Source organism: Manacus vitellinus, unplaced genomic scaffold, assembly GCF_001715985.3.
Source record: "Manacus vitellinus isolate BGI_N305 unplaced genomic scaffold, ASM171598v3 scaffold_11_pilon, whole genome shotgun sequence".
NCBI lineage: Eukaryota > Metazoa > Chordata > Aves > Passeriformes > Pipridae > Manacus > Manacus vitellinus.
In genome coordinates, this window is record NW_021938895.1 from 4348699 (window position 1) to 4374257 (window position 25559).

The following is a 25559-nucleotide window of genomic DNA, read 5'->3' on the forward strand; positions in this document are numbered from 1 at the left end:
ATCTTACATGTTCTAAGCAGGTATGTCGATCCTTGTTTTAGCTGTATAGAAAGGAAAAAGGAAGGAAGGGCAAAAAAGTATGAAATAAGTAAAAAGTGCTGGGTGCTGCACAAAATGTGAGGATAAAGAGGTAGTTAGTGGTGGGGAGAAAAGACAAACATCATACTGATCTATGAAAATGAAACTCCACAACAAAACCATTCATGAACTAAGAAAAAATAAAAATTACCAAAAAGAAGTCACTAATTAACAGCAGTTTTCCCACTGACTAGTTATGATCTGAGGAACTGGCAGTAACAACCAACTTCATTTATTCATTTAACAAATAGAAATACAGGAAAAATCTTCAGATGAAAGCACTTTTTTCCAAGGTATCTTTCCTCTGAGAAACGGTATAAACAGTGGTAGCCTATTAAAAAGCATATTCCTGTTCAAATTGCCAATTTAAAGGCTTCAGTCCAGGAAAATTGAAGTATGAAGAAATGCCTCCATCTCTCAAGCCCAGCGACTCCCCTCCCCATCAGGCTCCAAACCAAACACAACTCTCTACAAGGCTACCCAAAAGAACGCAGCAGTTGCACTGAAGTCCCAATGCAGTTTTCATACGGTTCATTGTTTGAGCTAATTTAATTAAAAGAGGGTCCAGATGATGATTATCCTGGCAAACGGAAATTGTATAGACAATACAATGGCAGACTGCCATGATCATTGTATCTTAGCTCTTAACAGAAAACAGAACTAAAGGAAGAGGATAAAACAAGCCCACCTTGCTAACCATCAAAAAGCTGGCATCTTCCAACCCTTTCCACAGGCTGGTACGAGACTCAGGTGTCGTCCAGTCTGCCAACTTCTGGCACTCACTTTGGTGCTGTGAACAGGACCATGATCAGTTCAAGCAGGAAAATTTGTGTGATACAATGACAACTTAGTCACACCCCCGCCCCTCCAGGCAATGAAGGTGGCATTATTTATGGTCCAAAGTGAGAGTTTCAGGTGGTCTGGGCTCCACTCTCAACACCATCACACAATTTCCTAGGGGAATGTAGTGCTCGTCTCCATCTATAAGACCAAGGTCATATCACATTTAGAACTCCTGTATAAATATTTAAATATAATAAAATTGTAAAATTTTAAGGAATATATAAACAGCTCAGGGCTTGAAGTTCAGCTGTCTACAGAGCTCCACTCAAACCAGAAGCAGCAATCCTTTTATGGAAACCCTTCTGAAAACCATTCTTAGATTAGGAATATTTCTTAGAACTCTGTAGGGACATAAATCAGTGCTGCTGATCTGCACACTCTTACAGTTCAAAGTCTAGTAATGCTAAGCTGAATTTCATTGGCTGAGAATAACTATTTCCATGAGGAGACATTTCTAAATTAGGGATGCTTTTGGTTTTTTTAATGACTGGAAGATATTTTTGCATGCAATTTTGATTCTCATCTACACATTCCTGACTGAAAGTTTTTCCTGCTCATATTGTACAAGAATATAAAAAGAAAATGAATAAACAATGAATAAACAAACAAATTCAGCCTCTGCCCAGCAGATGTATGCTTTTTAATAGAAAAGCAAAACTGTAAGAAAAAAGGTCAAATTATTTGATCAAGGTCAAAAAAACAAGCTAGTGGGAAAGCTGGGAGTAAAGTTGAGAACATGATTTCAACTGTAGATTTCAGAGTTTGAGGCCAGCAGCTCACCTGATAGACCTCATCTTGATCTTGGGTATCTAAATGCATACTCCAACCTTAGAAATAAACAAATCTTCCTAAACCAAAGTGAAGATGCTTTGAATAATGCCCCAAAGATGTTTCAGTGACTAAGAAACTAGCTGCTACAGTGAGAGGAGTTTCAAAATTATTCCTTCTGCAACAGCCTTTGGGATACCACAAAAATGACAGGAAGTTTGGTAACCGAAGAGATTTCAGTAAAGCAGCAGCTGATCTGTCTTTGTCTCGGTTATATGTCTGAAACAGAGAAAAGAGCCCACTGTTCCCTGATTAGGTTTTACAGGAGATGCATTGAGCAACTCCACCATGATTATTTTGGAGGACAACTACTCTAAACACTGACAGAACCTAAAATACCACTGCATGACACGGTAGAAGGAACGCATTTTAAAACTATAATAGGAAGAGAGTCCTTTCAGATTGGTGTACTCATCCTCTCTGCTCATGTCCAGTTTAGAAGAACAAGTGGGAAAGAGACTGACTGTAAGGCAACAGGAGCAGCCATCATCATCTTCATCTCCAGCTGTTCCTCCCTCCCAGTTTCAAGTGCTTTCTGCACTAACACACATGCACAGCACAGAGAGCTGCTGTACCTGCTACACCACCACTAAGTGATTCTGAGTAATGGGAAGAGAGCCTCCTGCAGATATGCTCTTCCCTGAGCACACCTTTCAATACAGAAGTTCGAGAGTTTCTCAGCTCAGACAATTCTTCAACGCAGCATAATAAAACCCATCCACATAGCCAAGGATCTGCCCTCAGCCAGCAGTAATTAAAATTAATCACTCACAATTATTTTCATGGGCATGTTCAAAAAAAAGACACCGCCAGCTCGCTGAATCCTCAAAGCCGACAGACCTTGAAATAGGCTGTGGTCAGGTACAGCGCCTTCCTGGGTTCCAAGCAGTTAAAAACATGCTTTGCATATCGATTCACCATCCCTCTTGCAGGACCCGCAGTGCTGACAGCCAGTGCACCTTGGTCCTGCAGCCCAACACCTGAGCTGGCATCAACAAGGGGGACTGGTAAGGAAAGAGATTTTTGAGGTTAGTATTGCTATGCCTGTAATTATTGCTGCCCTGCCGGAATTCAGGGCTGTTATGAGTGTTAGAACTTCTTATTCTTGAACCTCAGTGTCTTCTGAAACTCAAGATTCTCCCTATTTTCCGCACGTTTGTATTAAGTTTTTAATCACTATCTTCTTCTCTTTCAGCTTCACTGGTCAGTGCTTATGCTATTCTGAAGCAGAGAGGTTTCTAAGGTACAGGGTAGCCTGAAGGTTATCAGTTTCCGAGCCTCAAAAACTACTGAAGAAATCACATTTACAGAGGTAAAAGAAGAAATAAAATTCAATGTAAGGCATTAGAACTGTCACTTTCTGGAACACTATTTACTTATACAAGCAATTTTTATGGGATTGAACATTTACTATTCATGATAGCAGCCTTGATCAATTCTGCTCCTTTGAAACTTACCATAAAACATAAAAGCATCTGTCTTATGTATATAAACCCAAAATTTGTAGGCAGTAAGACCAAGACTGTAACCACTGCAGAGAGAAAGCAATCTCACACCTAACAGACTGCAGATCCCTGGGTATCAACCTGCATAGTGCTCCTTCCTTCCTAGCAACTGGAATATTGATTTTTACAATACCTACCGGGAAAAAAGGTTTTCACCAATAGAGTGAAGGAGGATCAGGGTAATGGGATCGTCTGCTTCCCACCACGTGTGTTCTATAGTTGGAGCTCAAAACTGAACTAAAAGCAAGAGATGATGGAACATTCCACTTCTTACATTAATCACCTCTTGGCATGGCTTCCAGTCAGAAGACTTGAAAGGAAAAGATACTTTCTCTCTGCTGAAATAGAGAAATGCCTGATAAATACAGTTTCCTTTTATCTAGAGTGATTTTTCTATGTAGGTATGATGTTTTGCAGGAAATAGGAGCACCATCTGGAGAGGGAAGAGTTACACAAGTAGGGCTCAGGAAATCTCTCTCTTTAGGAAATTCAGCTGGAGAAGAGGTAAACAGAGTAAAACAAGTGCAGCACTCAAGCACAAAAGTCCCCGTGGCCATCATCAACACTACAGCAAGTCTGAAAATGTCACCCCTAACTTCTTCATGTTTTATTTTTTTCCTACACTGTTTATTTATCCCACACTTCTCTTGTATTGTTCACCCCATTTTTTAATCATCACAGTCTCCTAAATCACATTAGATCTTCATTGAGCCACTTTCCCACTGAAGATGGCAGTAAAGCATTAGGACCCTAAAATTTAGGGCTCTCCCCTCAACCTCTCCTTTGTGCACCATGAGCCCTGCGTTTGCAGTGAGGCCTCCCAAGATGTAACTTTAGACCTGAGACGAATATTGCTCCCAGATCAGCTCTCACTTCATCCCCTCCTTCCACAGCCATGAGCATTTGCAGCTCAGAAGAGCAGTAGGGATCAGTGTCTCCTGCCAGGCTGCCAGGGAGAGCCCAGCCAGCATCACAGCTTCCCCCTTAGACTACAAAGCCTAACTGTGACTTGTGCACTTTATATGTTTTTTGCCCCACCCTGCAAAATTTTAAACTCATCTGGAAGAAGGAACTCAAAAGGTGTTAAGAAGAGAAATAATTAAAAAGGGTGGCAGCCTGATATATCCTCATATATTAGAGGTTCTTATCCATTTGGAAAGTTAAGACTAAATTAATCACAGCTAAAATATTTTACAAGCTTGTACAAACTGAACAGGGACCTTGACTGAACTCCAGCATGTGGGGAAAAAGAAAAAAGAGGAGAGGTGGAGAGAGGACTGTTAGAAGAGGCATGAGGAGCCCCAAAAAACAACCTTGGAAAACCAAAAGTAGAATCATAGGATGGTTTGGGTTGGAAGAGTCTTTAAAGACCATCTAGTTCCCAACCTCACTCCCATGAGCAGGAACACTTTTCACTAGATAGGTTGTTCAGAACCCCAACCAACCTGGCCTTGAAACACTCCCAGAGATGGCACAGCCACAGCTTCTCTTCAGGAAATAGCCAGAGCAGAGAGAGCAGTTGGGTAGGCACATGTGTGCATGGAGGGGGATCACAGAATCATATTGACAGTGGAACAGTAAGAGAACAGTTGCAAACAGTTTAATGTGAATTGTGAAAGGTTTATTTTACCAGGTTCTTGTAGCTGCTGACCAACCTTTCAGTGATAAAGTTCTGTTTAGCAAAACCTGATGTTTCTGACCTCTGAAGTAAAGCAAAACCTTTCACAAATTCATAGAATCATAGAATCAGCTGGGTTGGAAAAGACCTCCAAGATCATCAAGTCCAACCCTTGATCCAACACTGCTGTGGTTACTAGACCATGGCACTAACTGCCACATCCAGTCTCATCTTAAAAACCTCCAGGGACGGTAAATCCACCACTTCCCTGGGCAGCCCATTCCAACGCCTGATTACTCTCTCTGTAAAAAATTTCTTCCTAATATCCAACCTAAACCTCCCCTGGTACAGCTTAATACCATGCCCTCTTGTCCTACTGCTGTTGTCTGGGAGAAGAGACCAACCCCCACCTGGCTACATCCTCCTTTCAGGGAGTTGTAGAGAGTGATGAGGTCTCCCCTGAGCCTCCTCTTCTACAGGCTGAACAGCCCCAGCTCCCTCAGCCTCTCCTCATAGGACTTGTGCTCGAGTCCCTCCACCAGCCTCGTTGCTCTTCTCTGGACCTGCTCCAGCCCCTCAATATCCTTCCTGACCTGAGGGGCTCAGAACTGGACACAGCACTCCAGGTGTGGCCTCACCAGCACTGAGTACAGGGGCAGAATCACTTCCCTGGTCCTGTTGGCCACACTGTTCCTGATACAGGATCCAGCTCCCTGAAATTTCCCGGCTGTTCAACATTAAAAAAAAGACATCCCAGATGTGCAGGCATTGACTTGTTCTCCTGAGTAGACGTGTGGAGCAGCTCTGTCTGAGCAGAATGAAAGCCCTGTATCCTCTTCCAACAGCGAGACCATCTTGCCAGTAATGGATTAAAGTGGTTTAAGTAACTATACATTTAATAAGGTCAAAAGGGCAATGACACAGTTACATTTTGATTGTTCTGAACTACAGATTGCTCTGCATTTTTGTTCCTGTTTTAAATACACAAGTAGCACTTTTTGCCAGAGATGACATGGTGTAAGGATATAAGCAAAGCAAAGAACACAGGGAAAAGTACCATCTTTATTAGAGAATACAGGTGAGCTTCCAGACACCAGGACCTGCAGACATGAGATCTTCACAAAGCAAGGACTGTTGCTCTTTAAATATGTAAACACAAATAGACATGTTTATATACACATATATACAAAAACTTCCTACCTTGCTTTAAAATCCAAAATATTTTCTCAGTGCTGTCAGTAACAAATAAAGCTCAAAGTTCTTTGGTTGGAGAAAGAAAACCATAGTTCAGAGAAACAGACCATGGAAGATCTCAGTAGCAAAAGATACCATTAGCTATTACCTACTGTGATTATGGAAAAATGCTATTTTTTTTATTCTGCACCTCCCCTCTCCTTGCCATTCTTTTCATCCACCTTAAAAATGATTCTATGATTTAAGCAAATAGGGTCATTTGGGGGTTGTGTGTTCCTGGTTAAACCTCCCTGGCCCCTCCCCTGGGGAAAAAATAAAAAAATCAAAAGAGAAGTTTACAGTTTACTAGTGTTCCCTTTCCTAATGCAAATTCAGAGCAGTTCCTGTAAAGACTGTAAACACCCACACAACTTTCCAGGTGGGGAAAAGAAAAAAAACACACACCAGTAAATCTAAAACAGTAATTTCTTTACCCTTTCTTTGCAAAGTGACTGGATATAAAATCTCTTGCTGCCTCACGCACAAAGCCTTTGGCAGAAGGGCAAGATGTTTCAGGGCACTGTGAGGATTTTATGATTGTCTTAGCTTTCCTTGCACCCTGAACAGTCTGCATAACCTAATAGCATTAGCTTACTAACAGATATATTAATAGGTGTGGGGGAAGGGAAAGGAAGAGGGAAAAAAGCCACTGAAACACATTCCACCTACACAAATCACTACTAATCATAAACTCAGGTAGAAAGCAAATTGCTTCTCCAGGACCAGGAGAAGAAGAAAAGAACAAAAAAAAAATTACTGAGGAGGGAAAAGCACCTATTTTTATCTTTTTCTGGAAATACATTAATCGCTGTGTTTATCAATCCATGACAAGGAACGAGAAAGCAAAAAAAAAAACCAACTGAAGAACTGCCACAACATCTTACAGTTGGTAATTTCAGAGTGATAAATATAACACTGGCCTCAGACTGCTAGAAGGATTAGATATAGCTGTAAAACAAGTAGTGAAGGTAACAGTTGCTGTTGGGTCTGGTGTTAGGATTAGAAAGCACTGCTAATCACAAGAAATGTAAAAAGATTAAGAGGTGACGGTTGCCAGTAAGGCTTTAAAAGCATGTAAATGATGGAATTTATTTTGGGATTAAAATTCCTCAAGGAAAAAAAAATAAAATAAAAAATAAAATAAAATAAAGAAGAAGGATAGATCATAAACAGCAGCCAGTTTCACCTACACTGCCCACAACCCACTCCCAAAGATTAGGAGAGTTAGAAAGTGTGGAAAAGTGAAACATATGCCATGGCTTACACTTAAAGGTTCTGGGAGAGCTTTAGTAAGGAGAAGCAAATATTTGTATTCTGGCACCTATAAATTAACTACAGCAACCTAAAACCTATTTGGGTTTGATTTTGCTTACCAAACACCTGCCTGAACGCAGTGAGTCACAACTCTGAGAGGCACTGTAACGGAAATGATGATGCCATCTCATATCTGCATCCTTGCAGCAGGAAGAATAAGACATCTTATGATCTCCTAGTTTGTTTCCAGATGGTTTAGATTCACCTCTGTGATCTGTTTATCTGTTAGCTATCAAGGATAAGCAAAGCTCCCCATATAAAAGAATCTGGAGCGTGCAAAAGAAACCTCCCCGGGAGGGGGAAAGAAAAGAAAAAAAAAAAAGAAAAAAGAAAAAAAATCAGCTTACAAAGACCTCAAAATAAACACTATCTTTTGAAACCCAAATTTTAATTTTGGATTAAAAATTTTACTGAGAAGGCATTTTAACCACAGCATCATGGTCAGATTGCCTAGATCCCTTATGACAAAGTGCCCTCCATCAGCATCAACTGCAAAGTTCATTGCTGTCACCTTGGGTCACCAGCATCCCAAACCAGTCCATAGTACAACATCCTGAGGAGAACACAGACCTCTGCAAAGCCCACCAGTTACCCCCCAGGCCTGATGGGACAGTCAAAAGTTGGTTAATGGTGAGGCCACCTAAAACTTGTCTCTCTCCCACTGTGTCCCAAATGTATCCAAGGATTTAGAGTAAAAATCAAGTGCCACCAAGTGATTTCATGAGCAGTGGCTCTGCTCGGCTGCATTTCCTCCTGGGCATCCAAGAAGCTAATTCAGACCAACCGCTCTTCACTCATTAATTTACCTTCCGTAAATCTGGACCTTGCTACTCCAGAGGTTGGGTAGTGGTGTGGAATAAGACTACTTCATCATTTTCTCCACACCTTTTACTCTAGCATTCCTGGTGCATCTGTCTGGATTTTCAGACTGTAAGACTGCTTTTCCCTTCTGTTCACTCAAACCGAACATTTTTTCCCAGATGCCTGTAGCAGAAGCAGAAATAACCATCTTCCAAGAGTTATAAAACAGTTGTATTAAATAATAGAGGTGAAAGCACTGTGTATGATTTCTGCAGAAGTCTTTTCAGTAGAACAGATAAATTTATTCACTGCATTATGGAACAGTTTGAGAAAACAAGATCATACAATGTACACTGCCTCTATTTAAATTGTTTCATTTCTATTCATGAGAGCTCTGATTAGATACACTGAAAATATCATCAGCAAGAAATAAATAATTCTGCCAAATTAATAGCTGTTGATTTCTTTTACCTGAAAACGTAAGTAGCATCTCATTCACACTAGACAAAACTGCTATAATTTGGATATATCGATCTTGTTGGTTCAAGTCTACATAGCACACTGAGACAGGTGTGCATCTACATTTTCTTAATATCAAACACCTTCTATAAAATTGAAAGTTCTTTCATAAGCTGAGATGGGCTAGTATATGCTTTGCTTGGAGAGGCTTAGTAGACAACTAGTTTGGTTTTTTTCCCTGTAGCTGTTTTCCCCAAATAGCAGATTGAGAGAAATAAATTGCTTTAAATGCAGAAAATTGTTTAGAAATGGTATTTTAGGGAATACAGGTAAATTTTCTGTATCACACAGAATTAAGCCAAGCTCAGCAAATGCTCTTTAATTAGAAACACGTTTAGAGAGGAGGCAGCTAGAAATAACCATCAGTAGCATCTTTACATGATGGGAACTACTAACCAACCCCAAACCAGGGGCTCTCCAGTATCTCCCTCCCTGTAAAGTATTTTGTGGAGAAGTTTGAAAATGGGTGCAAATTTGTGCAAATGGAACAGAAGGTATTATTTAGCAGAAAGATCTGACTAATATTTTCTTTGAGAAAAAAACAGACTGAAAACATAGAGTTAATATACTGGTTTAGACATCGCAGAATGATGAATGCTGAATGTCTGCTCAGCTTATGAACAACTGATAAAAAACGCTCTACATTTTGAAAAATTCATCCAAGAGCTGACAATGAATTCTTCTTCTAAAAATCAAATATAATTGCTGTAACATTTAAAAAAAAATCTAAATGCATGGCTGAGTACCTTAAGAGCAGCCTGTTTGCACAGCAGCCAAGTGATACACCTCTGAGAGCTACTGTTAGCTACTGCAGGGAAGATAAATCAAGAAAATGCTGAGTTGAGGTGCAATTTGACAGTTATTAGCAGAACAGGAGTAATTTGATGAAGGAAAAAAATCTGACAAAATATCAGTTCACAGCAACAGATTTTGGAAGCCTATTTGCACATAAATTGGAAAAAATAATTCTTGCATTAGAAACTGATGAAGATGAAACAATATACCCTAAATCCTAACATATTTGAAATTATTTTCTTTGATTCAAAGCTGATAATCCTGTAACAGGCAGTAACTAAACAAGGGCTTTACCAGACTTGCTCTGCATGTTGAAGAGACTGCACAGCCTGATCCTGATCTGGGGCCATTCAGCTATCGGAATAACGGGATTTACTGCTATTCGCACCTTTGTTTTTGCCATTTGAAAGCATCCACAGTGCGCAGAACACTGGGCTGTGTTTTAAGCATTAGCGGCATAAATATCCCCTCGTGTACTGTATACTTCACCACTTCTGGCTTCCCGTAAATCAAGCATACAACCAATCATCTTTTTTATGTTGGACGCTAATGGCAACTCTATTATTCAAATTCAGGCTCCGCAGAGTCGCCTCTCGCAGGGATGTAAAGCAGCTCAGGAGCAGGCTTATGACTGAGCAAGGGAAGATTCAAATCTGGCCATGATTTTCCCACTACAACCCCACCACCTCTTTTCAATTTATCTGCATCTTTCAATTTATCTCTTCTGTGCAAAAGGCTTTTTTAAAAAAAAACAAACAACTCCTATAAGCAGGAAAATGAATTAGAAAGTCTTTTCTGCTCTTCAAGGACCACCTCTTTGTGTCCCCATAAATGTTCAGCGTAAATGTTTTTGCTCACATACTCCTAAGCAGAGAAGCTGTTCTTTACTGCCTTACAATTAGATGCATAGATTAAGAGATATCTTTCATGTCATTATATCAAACTCTTCTACAAACATACAAAGGGATTTTATAGACTGTTATCCTTTCTGCTTACCACTGAATTCTCACACTCAGCACAAGATGCAGTAAAAGGGAACGATACCTTCCCTGTGTTTACTGTGCCCACCAAGAATCATTAAAAAAAAACAAATAAAATAACTTAGACATAATTTCAGCAGCACAAACTGTTCTCCCATGGGGTTTCTCTTTTTTTTCTCCCCCTCCTCTCATCTTTCAGTTCATGAAGACAGAGAACATGAAAACTAAATGGATTTATGTGTAAATAATTCATGTTTTCAGGCACATCAAACTAATACCTAAGTTCATCCAAGGAGCTGGCCAGATTTAGCTGATTCCAGCGGTATTTTAAACAGCATTCTGGAGAGTTAGTCACAAAAGGTTGCGAGGAAATGCTGAACAGCTGTGTTGATAGAGTTGTTTTGAAACAACACGTGTTGAAACTCTACCTATCCTTACTGAACACAGCTGACAGGGAGACATTACCAGCTGTCCTGAACTGCCACTGCATTTTGGAGACTCATGCCTGCACAAGAGATGCTTTGTGAGCGGGGTGAGCTCTGGCACATCTTGGGAAGACGAAGAGAATTACAAAGGCTGAGCATCGTTTTCCTGCCAAGTGGTAGGAAAACATGTGGCAACATAAAGCATCTTCAGGAGCACAAGTCCCACAGGGCAGACATCCGCACAAGCTGAGTTGAACCTACGAGCCAAGTTGCCTTAAACCAACGTCCCGTGGGGACTGGGAAGCAAAGGGATGGTAGTAACTCTGCTCCTCTTTAAGCCATGATGGAAAATAGAGAGTATTTTGTGTATTTTTAAGCATCCTAAGTACAAACATTGGATTTACTCTTGCAGGGAGTCTAACAATTAACCTTTACTACACTTGCACTTGCCGTCATGTTTCTTGTGCTAAATAAACTATACCAAACTTGGTCAGCTAAAGAGGATGAAAAGAAAATCTAGGGACTTGAGTTTTGTTTTGGTTTTGACTCTTTTAAAAGCCAGAATCTAAACCTTTCCATTCTTCTTGATTTAATAACACAAGTGGTCTCTCTCCTGCACATGGCTATCAATGTGTCAGGAGTCTGCAAAAGGGGACCAGGGAAATAGGTCTTTCACACAACTGAGGTCCGTTCCTCTGATTTACAACAACTTTTCATTGTACAAACTGCATTAGAAAAAGCAGCAAAGAAATACAATCAAATTTCAGGATATAACAACCATTTTAGTATCACTGCTTTGCCTGCATAGGAAATGGTTGCTTAAAGTGAAGAAATCATTTTGCCTTGTGGAAACCTTGAGCAGGTTAGTAAACCACTACTGTACTAGAGATTAATTTCTGCAGTCAGGTTTGTATCTTCAAATTCACTGAAGTGGAGATTTATTGCAACAAAACCAGAGAAAACCACTGGAGGGATATGGTGGAAGTGGAGCAGGACAAAAGGAAAACAAACACAGAAAATACAATATTCTTGGCTTTGCAGTGCAACCCTCATTGATTTATTCCAAAAGGGTTTGTGTTTTCAGTCTAAATTAACATGGTTCATACTCATAACCTAAATCACACAGAGATAAGATCTGGTGAAGAGTTAAGTTTTGCAGAATGATGCAAAACACTCATCCAAGTGTTTTGGATGAGTTTCATTAGAAATACATCAAAATACCTTTAAGAATTATGATCTTAATGAAACGCTTACTCTCGAGGGGAAATTTTGAGCCCTTCAGTAGAAAGCAACCTCACTGCAAGCAGGACTTCAATGGCTCTGAGGTACTGTTTATGCAGTGGGAGCCCTCTTTAAATCAAACATGTTTAAAAGTGTCCTTGTTCTAAAGTTGCCTGTACTGGGCATCCCATCGCAAATTTAGCCTTTATGCTTTGCAGAGTAATAATTCTCACACACCCACATAAGATGTCTGTGAGCAACACAGACACTTCCATCTCGCTAATCTTCCCACATTACATGGAAAAATGAAGTGCCTCATAGTCCTTGTGTGGGGAAGCCACTCTAAAACTAAATGTGCAACATTTTCTGTCTATTAGATATGCAAAAACATAGGTGTGATGGTGTAAAAACAAGTGTGATGAGAAAATGTGCATTAATTGATTCTGACAAAGAACCACCACAAAGCAGTCCATCATCATAACGAAATAGGCAGTAATGCCTATCAAATTATAGTTCTGACCTTTGGTGATGTGGAAAACAGTATTTATTTCCTTCGTTCGAAAAGCAAAAAAACTTGCTGGAATCTCTCGCTTGAAAGTTCAAAATTGAAACTGTTCTCCCTCTAGCCTAGCTGACAACATTAGTTGTGGAGAAGCTCGCTTCCAAAGGAAGTGGAATGTAAAAACAAAGTTGCTGTGACCTTAACAATAATCCTGTTTGCATATTACAATACATTTTCCTACTATAACAAGGCAAAGTCCCTTGTGTTCCGGTCAGAAAAAGTCATCTTCCAGTAAAAGCATACTGTGATCAATAACATTTTCTTAATATATTATATTATCTCTCGCTGAAACACTTTTTCACTTGGCATTTCAGGCTGCCGACTAGGGGAAATTCATGACAAAACTAAGATAGTAAATGAGATACTGCAAATTAATTCCATCCAAGAGCAATCTTTTTGTTTGTGAACAATTTGACAAGCCCATGTTGTCTGACTTCAGCAGAAGCTTTCTCAGCTTCAAATATACATGAAACAGAAGAATCTGCTCCACTACCATACCCATCTTCACTTTACCCTGCATAATTTTGTGTTGAAGTACATTATATTTTCAACAACCATCCCTGAGACCTAAATTGGTGGGGCATACTTTAAATATTAGTTTAGAAAATAGACTGAGAAGTCTGCCATATCAATTGTGAAATTCTGTTTGCAAGTTACAGCCCAGAGCACGGCAGAGTGCAGCAATTCTGTGCTTCTGAAGAGGTTTTGCCACCAACTCGACTGCAACCTGATGCTGACAAGGCCCAAGTGATGGAAGCGACACCCAAAGGATCTCAGTTTGGTACATGCAAAGTTCAAGGAGAGCTTTGTCACAATGGGCATTACGGTGCAGTACATCTCTATCTGCATGTCTGAGCTCACTTTTGCTATGATGAGCAGTAGCTTTATTCCCCCCTTGGAGTTCATGTCCTGCAGGCTGAGAGGGTGACCCGATGGCACACAGCCTCCCGTGTGAGAGTCCACCATCATTTTAGTAACAGCAGTCCTGGATTTACTGCGAGCAACTGGTCTTCTGCACAGTCCAGAAAGGCATGATCCTGCAAAAAGCCTTGGGTGCATGCAGGATATTGTCAGCAGGATTACTTACATGCACCTGATCTCGGCACGATTAGGTGAAGAATCACTGCCGTATTAATATTTCAGCATAAGGATTAAGGGGTAGGCAGCTGTTGAATATTCATGCTATAGCAGTGCTCTCTGTATGAATTCTCTAGCAGGAACATGTGAAGGCTTCACCATTACCCCAAAGAGTTTACCATCCAAAACCCCAATTAAAGAGATACTTTAGTATGAACCCTGTTTTAAGCTCACAGGGCAGGCTCATTGACTAATTGTATTCTTACAGTGAAGGACGTGCTCAATTTTTTTACTGTATCAAGACTCATGTTGAAAACAACATAAAAGGAGTGGGAGAAAACGGATGAAAATTTAATTTACATCTGCAAATCCCAACACCTCATGAGATCAGAAACATGTAAAGGGCCAAACAACTCATCTACCCAAGAAGTCATTCATAAAAGATAAACATCCTTTTTAAAAGTGGAGGAAATTCATGCAGGGAAGATGCACAGTACTCAACTATGAAATAAATCCAAAAAGCATCAGATACATTTGTGAGAAAGAGGAGGCAAACATAAAATTGGTCCCACTGATAAGCAGAAGCACAGATGACATTATAAGCAAACTGAATGGGAAGGACAAAAGGACAAAATAATCAAGGATTTGAAGGACAGGACAAAGTTTGTGGGGGTTCTTGGTTGTGGATTTTTTTTTAAACAAAATAAATTAGGCAGCAAATCTTCATGTAAATGAGCACTTATAAAACAGCCTTTCTAGGTGAATCATTTCTTTTACGATTAATAAAATCTGCAATCTGAGTAACAACGTTCTGATGACTTTTTGCCATTTGCAATTATCGCTCATCCCAGAACCAAAAAACTCATTATTATTAAAGCTGACAAAAAGAATACTTAACTACTTGTATGAAAGGACTTAATTTTTAAAAGAATCTCAAATTTCTAAGCTTTGTTTCTACTTCGAAATCTTGAATGTGAAAAATGAGGCCATCCTAGCAACCCTTGTGCATGTCACCTTCGATTTCCAACAAGTAATTTGGATAAAAGCATCTAATTTGTACAGTAACACAACGCATTACAGAATAACACTTTGATTTAAAAGCAGCCTACAAAGACTGTGGAGTTAACATAAAACCCGTGCACCTACAAACATACAGTTTATACCATAAAAATACATATTTTAACCTTTGTTATAGCAGTTTTCTCCCAAGTTACTAAAAGCATTTAACAATTTGTGTAGGACTCATAGCACTCTCGTGAATAAAAGTATATAATTTCTATTTTAATGGCATGGAAGCTGAGGCACAACTATTACTATGACAGCTGTGGTAGAGATAGGAACAGGAACCATACCTAGTTCCAAGCTCAGTGACTCAATTCAGGTCTGTTTGACATGTATTATCTATAGGCAGAAAGGAACACAGGTATTTTGGTTTTGGCACCTACTGAGATATTAGTGTGAGTGTTGTCTGTGCCTCACTCCATCTCGGCTCCCTGACATAACAGCACAGTAAAATTAGAGCCCTGCTTAAGAAAAACCCAAAACCCCAACTAAGGTGCTGTTAAATGGAGTTAAACATAAAAAATACTGCCTGACACAAAAGTGCCTGGCAAACATTGATTATAAACACAGATCTCCAGCCTGTCATGATTGGCATAGTTAAAGACCTGGAGTAGATGGTAAGCCAGAATCTTCCTGGGGCATGCAGTAAGAGAAGCAGCAGGCACAAGACACATCAAGGGAAAATCTGGTAAGATTTAAGGAAGAAAAATTCAGAGTGGGTGCTCAACCAACAGAAGGCTGCCTGGGGAGGGTGCAGAGCCCTCGACCTCAGGGGTACTAAAGGACTTGCTTGAACAAGGACACAGCCCTGAACAACCTGCCCTGCCTCTGCAGTTGGCCTCTGCAGATGACCCCTCTTAGGTCTTTCCCAAAGTAAATTGTTCTTTGAATACCATACCAAAGACAAGTGAGGTGTTATTTGGTTTCTTTGCTGCATCCCAAAACTTATCACAAATTCACACAGGAAGTGTGACCTTGATTTCTGTGACTAATTTTTCCTACTTCATTCATCTTGCTCCTTCTCCTGAAAAGGGTGAAACGAAACAAATCCAAATCTTTGCTTTCACCTATGCGAAAAGTACAAAAAATGAAAAGCAAAATGCAATCATTCTGTTCAAGTTCCTAAACGCACACTGTCATGTGAGGTCTTGCTTTGAGTTTACACACCTTCCTGACCCTCTCTCCTCATAAGAAATACTCCAAAAACCAATCAGTCTGCTGTGCAGGAAGACCCACGGTTATTAAAATAACTTCATCACCGAAACAGCTCTCAACTTCTTCATTTCAAATTCCTCCCTACCACCCGCACTTTCATAAGAGGCGCTGCATATGGTGAAAACTAATTCAGTCTGAACCAGAAAAAACTGGGGTTAAGTACCTCTTCAGCTGGAATACAAAAATTGCAACCACACGTGATTGTCAGGATATACAGGGCTACAGTCAACATGCAGAAATACTTTTTATATCCTTCAGAAAACTAAGTGAGTTAAAAAGCCTTTTAAGGGGAACAGCTGAGTTAGGAATATCCAAAAATGGGTAAGACAGACAAGTGTGTAAATCCTACATGCAGCACATTCCCAGAAGGAGACAAAATCCATCCGGGAACTCAAGTCCTTTTCAAACAACTTCTCATACATAACAGAAGCCTTCAGGAGGAAAACTGGACACAACTGGCTTCTCATTTCCAAATTACTATTTTTTTAATTCTTTTGTTATAACCAGATCACAGCCACCATGGCAGAAGCACCCAGGGGCACAGACAGCCTAACAGAACCACAGCATCACAGAATGTGCTGAGCTGGAAGGGACCTACAAGGATCATCAAGTCCAACTCTTAGCCCGGCACAGGACCATCTCCAAGAGTATAAACACACTGGGACTCTCCTTTCACAGATGTGAAACTAGAGGAAAATCAGCCACTTGAACAGTGGCTGATATTTGGGTGCCTGAGTCACTCTGCAGTAATTGGATATTCAGCCTAAGCCTACCCGAGGCATTTCATGCTGATGTGACTAGGCGATGTGGCAACTTATCACAAGCTAGATTTGCTAGACAATCCCCACCACAGAAAGTGAATTAAACTGTCACTCATCACTGTATGAATTGCACCAGTGTAGCTATTTTTTCATGAGTTGGACAACACTTCTTTGAATTAAAAACAAAACATTTTGTCACAAGTTAAAGTCTTCATCCTCCTTTCTGTACATTTTCTTTTCCTTTTCACTTCTCTTACTTACTTTGTGCTCAACTGTTTTTTTCCCTAATTTAGTATGTTTAACACTCTCTGCACCACTTACTTGCCTCCTCAATGCCTTCTTTTGTTCCCCTCCTTGGTAGATATTAACAGGGAATTTGCACATGAGCTCCAGCCACCCTGGCTGAACTAGTAATTATGATCTCAGCACTGAACTACTGATGCCCTCTTGGTCCTTCCCCTAAGGCACCAGTCAGCTAAGCTTGCAAGAGCACAGGAGTATGTCTCCTTTCCCCAAGGAACATCTGATCAGCATGTAAAGCAAAGGCTGAGATTGTATTTCTGAGTGTCTGTTCTCTGGCATATCTCCCAATATACGTGGTCTATTAAAATATAGGAAAAGCAGATACATTACTCATCATGAGGGCCCTGAAAAAAGAATAAAAATGTGGAGAACGTTTGATTTAACTACAATTACAGTTGTTGGCATCTGCAATTTGCAGCATCACACACACATGCAGGGCGAAATATAAAAAAGGAATATAAAATACAAGCCTTGTTTAAGACTCAATTTCCAGCAACAATTTCATGTATGTATTATTATAATATACACTACTTATGGCTGTGTACAGGCAGCACAGAAAAAAAGGATTAAATACACTCTCCCATGCACACTTGAACACACCCAAGCATACACACAATTTCCTGTTCTATTGTGAATACACTAATGACAGGAATTGAGAAAGGTTTTTAAATTATCAAAGCTACATGGAAAGCTTTATGCTAGCTGCTCATGGAAATAAACCCACTTCCAAGAGTGTTTCACTATTTCCAAAGTGTAGCTCATACACATTTACGGCAAGAGGTTGCCAGGAACATTACGATGAAGATGCACTGGGGATACTGAGGTGTTCAATAAGGAATCCTGTGAAGAAAGAGTAAATACTGGAAGTAAGGAATGCATGTCACTGTATGAGAAAGATTAGAAAGACTGAAAATATGCAAAATAAAACAATACAGGACTTGCTGGTCTCGGCAGGCAGCAGGGACAATTTGAGCTGGCAACATGCCCTTGAAACAAAGGCCAAGTGAGTCCATCCTGGGCTGCGTTAGCAAGAGCACAACCAGCAGGTCCAGAGAAACAATACTTCCCCTTCAGGCAGGACTTGTGAGCCCGCCAGAACAAGGTGGCTTTGACAGACTAGAACAAGTCCAGTGGAGGATATTGGTGGCTACATCTCCCACAGATCTCACTGTTTCCCAATTTCCCAAAGGGAAGGTGAAAAAGAGACAAAGTGAGCTTACTCGCGAAAGGGCAGAGGTATGACAAGAAAAAAGAAGCTGCAACAATGAAAATTCAGATTATAAATGAAGAAAATACCCCTCATGAGGTGGTGAAACATGGCAACAGGGATCTTAATATACAAGTTTTGGAGTCTGCACCCCCAGAGATATTCAAAACCCAAATGGATGTGGCCCTGGGCAACCTGCTTTAAGGGACCTTGCTCTGAGTAGGAGGTTGGACTAGACAACTGCACAGGTCTTTTCCAGCCTGAATTATCCCCAAAATTTAAGTATATGGATGGGAAAAGCCAGAAAGCCAGTCACAGGAGGCCAGGAGGACAAGAAACAGCATAAAGGAACAGGATTAGCTCCATGACAAAAAACCAGAGAGGAATGCAAAAAAAAAAAAAAGCTAGAAAAGGGGCTAAGCAAGAAAAATAGGAGGTTGAAAAAGAAGGTGAAAACTAAGGATTAAGACTGGGAAAGGGGTAAAGAAAAGAAAAATCAAATCTCTGTTCACTAAATAGCACTTTTCTCCCGGAGGTGGGAGGTAAAAAATTCCACAAGAGTCATTCAACAATGAAGTCAAGTATTTAAGTTTCTACTCTAATGTGCAGAGTAGAATTGGATAAAAGAAGGAATCAGTTCTTCCTTTCCCCTCACCATGCCCCCAAGAAACCAAGTAACCTTTAATCTCGCTTTTCCAAATATTTAAACTTGATCTTGCAAACTTCACAGATATTTTAACTATGTACACTATGAAGAATGTTTCATTTGTAATATAAAAATACTTGCACATTTACCAGCTTAAACGTCAAAGTTCACTAGACCCAAACAAGCCTCTTAAAGCTTGTTACAATTTTATAAGATATAGCCCCATGAATCTAGGCCTATATACACAAAAAACTTTGCTCCCTCTTGGAGCTACACCACCAAATTCAAACACTCCTGATCAGGTTTACAGCATTAGCATTTATCACACAACAATATTTTTCTATTGTAACACAGATGCTCAGCTGCACGTGCTACAATAGGGACTTGCTGCTGTCACTGAAAGGGAAAGCACAGCCCAAATTGTGTTTGTGTAAGAAAACAAGACACCACAAAAGAAAAACACAAAGAGATATCTGCACACTTACCCTGCGATATCCACAATCTGTATCAAAATCAGCCTCAGGTGTAACAGTCAGTAAACAGGACAGCAAACCCTTGCATTTAGCAGAAGATTTCTGGGAAGCCAGATTACCTAGAAAGAGTTGAAAAGAGTGATTTTAATACACGAAGATGGAATCACCCATGCTTAATGAGAATAGGCTTCACGATGAGTCACAGCACCAGAAAAAAAGCAACTGTACAATGGGAGACCACCATGATTGGCATGAAGAATTTAAACTCCAGAAGGTGCCAGAAATTTGTTATGAAGCACGGAGAGTTAGAGGCTGGTAGACACCAAGGGTTTAGCAAAGAACAACTAATACCCAAGATAACATGGTGTTAACCCTCTAATAAAGGATGTGGAGGAGACCAGAAAGAGCACGATATTTCGCTTAATTAGTTGCTATCAAAGAGAGGAAGAGTTCAAGTACTTGCAAAAACAAGGCAATCTAAGACTATTTAAAAGTGTAATAGCATTCTAGAGTCTTTGGTAATACAGGGTTTGCCCATGAAATCAAAATAAACCCTGGAGATAAATTTAAAGGAATATATCTCATTTTAATGCCCAGAGTAAAATGACTATTCATTAAAGCAAAGCAGTTTTATCCCTACATTCTCTATCTCAGATGCAATACATATTGAAGTAATCTTTATGACAGGAAGTGGCATGTAATCCTGCAAGAATGAACTGCTGTCGTTATCTGCAAATCAATACAATTTTTTTTAAGTGGATATAACAGTACCTATTGATTTCATGTTTTTAGCACCAGAGTTTCAGTTTCTACCAAGAAGATTCTTACAATGACAAGATTGCAGCATACGTGTAATTGAGTTGATACAAACTAATCTGAAGTTTACAGTGCACTTCTCTCTGGAATGCAATCAGTGCTTCCCTACCATTGCCTCAGCTTACATCTTTTTTTAATTTTATATAAACTTGATGTTTTGTGTAATTATAATGATTTCGAAGTGGTAGAGAAGCACTTCACTAATCCTACCTGCAAGCTGTAGAAAGTTTACCATGCCAAACATCCCCTTGGAAGGTATCTCCCTATCCTGCTAGCATGTTATTTCAGAATATTTGAGTGACTTTTGCTATGTTTAAATAGCCTGATCAAATAATTTCCCTTGTGAAAGCCTAAAACTGGCTCAGTGTTGAACAGCTACAGCTCAAAGAGGTGTGGTGGGGGTGAGGATGGTAAAGAAGCAGCACACAGTAAATTGCTTATCCAAGGTCACTTTGTGGATCCATCAGGCAACGAGCTCCATTAAGAGCTTAATGAAACTGCTAAATGTCTACTGTATTTCTGCAAATGAAGCATACAGCAACTTTGGCTTGAGCAGTTGACCAATGGCTCACGCTACAATGAACAGCCTGTAACTGGCTGAAAGGCACAACACACCATCACACCGAGGAAGAAAGAAAATAAAGATCAGAAGATCAGACCACTAAAAAAATAGTTTAAAGGGATGGGATTAGGGCCAGGTGAATGACATCCCAAATCAGGTTAGAAAAGCAAAAGCCCTGACAGAATTAAATCTGTCCAGGAACATCGAGGGCAACCACAAATGCTTCTATAGGTACGTTTGTGACAACAGGGAAGACTAAGGGAAGTCTTGGCCCTTTCCATGAGGAAATAGGAGACCTAGTTACCCAGGATATGGAGAATGCTGAGGCACTCAATGACTTTTTTACCTCAGTCTTCAGCAACAGGTACTCCTAAGCCTGTTTTCTTTACAGGTCTAGACTCATTTTCATGAGGATTTTCAAATAGCCGATCTACTTATTTACCTATTTAACACTTCTTGAACACATTGCTGAGACATTTTAACTGAGTATTTCTGACTTTCACAAGACAACTAAAGAATATAGCATGGACTGCCTAAAAAATGCTCAAACAAAAATAGAATCTATTTTTTGTTTTGCTTCTTGTTTTTTTGAAAAGAGCACCGTTCTCATGCAGCAGTTCATGGAAGGGAAAGAAAAAACTCAAGGGAGTAATTTCTGTTTTGCATAGTGACTCATCATATCATAGTTACCCCACCATCTCCCAAGGCAACACAAGACCAGAGCTGCTCTGGAAGATCTCCTTAGGGAAATATCCACTTTTCAAAGCCATCTCAGGACTCTTGTTCCAGGACTTCACAGGACAGAAAAAAAGTCTTTGACAGTAATAAAAAATAAAATGGGTTTCAGTAGGGAAGAAGCCTGAGAAGCCAATGACAGTTTTACATGAAGGAAACCTTTTTCTTTCCCACCACAATAAGGAAAGACATGAAGAATATTTACAAAGTGTATTGCACACTCTAGATGGCAGCGTGATGTGGAAAGGCAAAACAGAACTCACAGCTGGATATGGGACATCTGAAGAAAGAAGAATCAGAAGGAAAAAAAGGAGCAAAAAAAGCAACAATCTGTCCATGAAAACGGCACATAAAGACAGGGCCAAAGTTCAAAATCTGTTTGCTTAGTCCTGGACACACAGTTAAAAAGAAGTATAAAAATTATTACATGGGGAAATACAAAGACAGAATTAATGGTCTTTAACATGCTGCAATTTACATTATTTACTAGCATTTGGGTGAGGTTTGCTTTTCTTCCTTTAGAAAATCTCAGCTATTTGTAGGAAAGTATTTTAACTGTACCAAAACATTACTGCAGTTGCCATTGAGGGGGAGCAAAGACAGGAACAACTGCCAGGCAGTTCTGAACCACTGGAATAAAATATTGAAATTGGAAAAGGCAGAAAGGAGCTTTCAACAGCAAACCCAAAGCCCTCGTTCCCTGTATCAAGTTGAAGGTACGTTACAGAAGCCAATGGTAACGTTCTCTCTCCCTTGTGACCCTAACTACCACAATATGGACAGGTCAAATATCATGTCCTGTGCCTAAATTAAGTGACTTGAAGCAACCTGATGGAAACCAGACATCTATTTCAGATACCACATCATTGTAGTAGCAAGCTTCATGAAGGAGAGAGCTCATTCTTCAGGGTAAAAATAGCTGCAGGCCATGATGTAAGAAGCTGGTGTCAGCTCACCTACCTCATCAACATGTGAATGTTCATGAAGGGATGGAATAATGAGAAGTGTATTTGGCTCAAAAGACCTGGTCAGTGAGAAGCAGGTCTAGATCTTTTGGAGAGAATAGCTATATCAACTGGACTCCCCTGAACTCCAACAGCTCTGGGTTGGGCAAAAAAGCATTCAGCTCCACCAGCGAAAAATGAGATATGGTGACAGCACAAGCATCTAACAGAAAGCTCAGCTTTAAGTAGTAAATTAGAAAAGAGGCTTCCAAAAGGCAAGAGAGGATGAGGGAGACAAGTAAGGTTAAGGAGCAGGCAGCAATATCTGGCAACTAAGTACTGCAATGAGGGACTATTGCAGAGCTCCCCTAAAGTAGAGATCACTCAACAGCCTACAGCAGAGGAGCACAACATGGACCTCAGTGAGGATGCAATGCACCATGCAGTGCCCTCGCACGTCTCATTGGTAGTTGAAAAAAGTATTTGGAAAAGAAGAAGGATAAAGCCAAGGAAGTGTAGACAGTTATTGTAGGCTAATTAATCAGAAAAAGTTTAACACAAAAATATTCTGTGAAACCCTGTCTGTGTAGACAAGCTATAAATCAACTCTGAAGCATAAAGTGCTTTAAAAATACCCTTTACAAGTTGTGCTGCCCCGCAAACAACCTCCCTCATGTCCAGTACCACAGCTTGGGGCAGGGGCTGAAGAATAGGAACAAAATACTGGACAGAGGCATGACAGGAGCACACTCTCTTTGTAAATAAACAAGGCAAAGAAAAGCAAACCAGAGGGGAAAAAAATACTCCAATATAAGGTATAGACACTTATTAGGAGGCTAAGTAGAAGTTTCATATGTAGCAGAAGGGTGCTTATAAGCAACCTATCCGCCAAATCACAATCAGTCACGGCAAACACAAGCACAAGCCAAGCTCAGCACATCTGGGAAGTCATACAGGCAAGGGAGTCATACAGACTGACACACCCAAAGCTGTGAGTGCTGGGCAGGTTAGGGACAGCTGTGTGCTGTCCCAGTTATCTTCAGCTTGTTTAGACTGGGGCTATTCCAGTTGTACAAAGTAAAGCTCTAAAATGCCTGGTGTGACCTGTTGTCCTAATATTGCCAGAAACTGAGCAAGTGGTCTGAGAAGAGAGTAATTACAGATCCCATGAGAAGCCATGCAGGCTCTGAAGCTGGGCAAAGCTGCAGCCAAGAGCTGCAGGCTGGGATAGAATAAATAAAATGCGGGGCTGGAACTGAAGGATGAATCCATTTTCACAGTCCCACCTGACTTTATGGGAAGGAGTGACTGCTCTACACCACGATGTCTGCAGAACACTATTGTTATGTTTACCCTAATATATTATTTATTACAGAATTTACAGATCTCTCTTTTCCCCAACTGACAACCAGCCAACTACTAATTTGCAAGCTAAAATGCTGTAAGGTCTGCAGATCCCAGAGCATTTGCAAACCATAAGGATTCTGAAATGCTTCAGGAGAGCCTGGCAATGCTGCCAGTCCTCACTGAGCTCCAAAGAATTTAAGCCACAGCCACCAAAACTAAGGAACTACCTGAGAAATATGACCAGAGAAGGATATCAGCACATACATAAAGTTCAAAATATTAATACAGAACTTTTTAACAGCAACAAATGAGAGCATCACTGTACTGTCTATCAGTTCTGGGTTTGAAATGATAGTTGCTGGATACCTAAGAATACTTGGTATATTTTAGTTAGTGTTTCTCACAATCACACTCATCTCCCTGAGAGAAGGCTGGGAACTATGAACATTTCTTCATTGAAGATTTAGATAGACTGCAACCCTGAGGTTACTCTGTGTAATATTTACGTCCCTCAAACTCAAATGCTGACCTGTGCTTCAAGGGGTTAAGCTGTAGAAAGGGAACCGGAGAATAATATTAGTTCAGCACCCCCCTGTTCCATTACATTTACAAATTAACTCCTCCTATGACATCACATAACTTTGGAGAAAACATTTGTGGTTAAGAACTGGCTGTTCAGTTTGTATTCCTGCCTGGATAATCACTTCTTTAAAAGGAAGTATACATCAATAATATTCATGGGGAGCTTTATAAGAACTTGGCAAACAGTTCTGACAAAACAAAAACCTCAAACAGAAGGATTACTCATAAAATGCTACATCAACAACTCCTCTGACAGACATCTGGATTATGCCGCTCTTTAAAAGGGAAAAACAAAGATGTCACTTCGAAGTTTAAATGGAAACAGTGAAATATGCCATTAAAAATACCAAATCATAAACAAAGCTATTTTTGCAAACTCAAACGCAATGAGCAATTATGACAAAGTTTGCCAAGATAATTTACAGACAGTCATTTTTATTTAAAAAATGCTTTCAAAACACTAAAAGATGTACAGAAATTACAGGTTAGTAATGAGTTTATAGACCTAGAAGATCAGATATACAGCATTAATAGTCTGTCAAGTCTAATTTTTTTCTTTGAATGGCCTTTACTTGATGCTGTAAATGAAGTTAAAGCATACACACCTACCCAACTGAACAAATCTTCAGAAAGAAATGCAGATAGAAAATTTAGGAGCCCATCCTCAGAGCATGTAATTCATTATCCCCCCCAACCATATTAACCCATTGCACTATCCAGATGACACTAATTTCTGTGGTATTCTGTAGTAAGACTCAAACCCAGATCACTATGATGATGCAAATTGGAATTTTTAACTCATTCCAAGTTTAGTTTTTAATTCCCATTAAAAACTCAAGGAAAGCTGTCAAAATGTCTGGGGTTCAAAACAGATGTGTAAAATACATGCAAAAAGAAATCACTGAAAAGACTGTTTATTCAAAAATTGCAGAATTTTAATGGATCATAAATGTTCAGTTAAAAATTCTTCACCTGAACAGTGAGGTTTCTTTCAAGACAAAGACATACAGCCTAATAAAAGGGGTAGATTTCCTAAAAGTAGAGTCAACTTCACAATTCACAGAAGTCCACTGGATTTGCTGAAGATTGAAGGAAGGTCACAGAACC

At 39.9% G+C, this 25559-nt stretch overlaps 1 protein-coding gene across 1 annotated transcript in view; it reads right to left on the reverse strand.

The window, feature by feature from the left end:
- Positions 1–19581, reverse strand: part of KLHL29 (kelch like family member 29) — a 324813-nt gene extending 305232 nt beyond the window's left edge. Inside the window, 1 exon segment of the mRNA XM_029965827.1 lies at positions 19479–19581. The gene's annotated coding sequence lies outside the window, so the exon portion shown is untranslated.
- Between the last annotated feature and the right edge of the window lie 5978 nt (positions 19582–25559).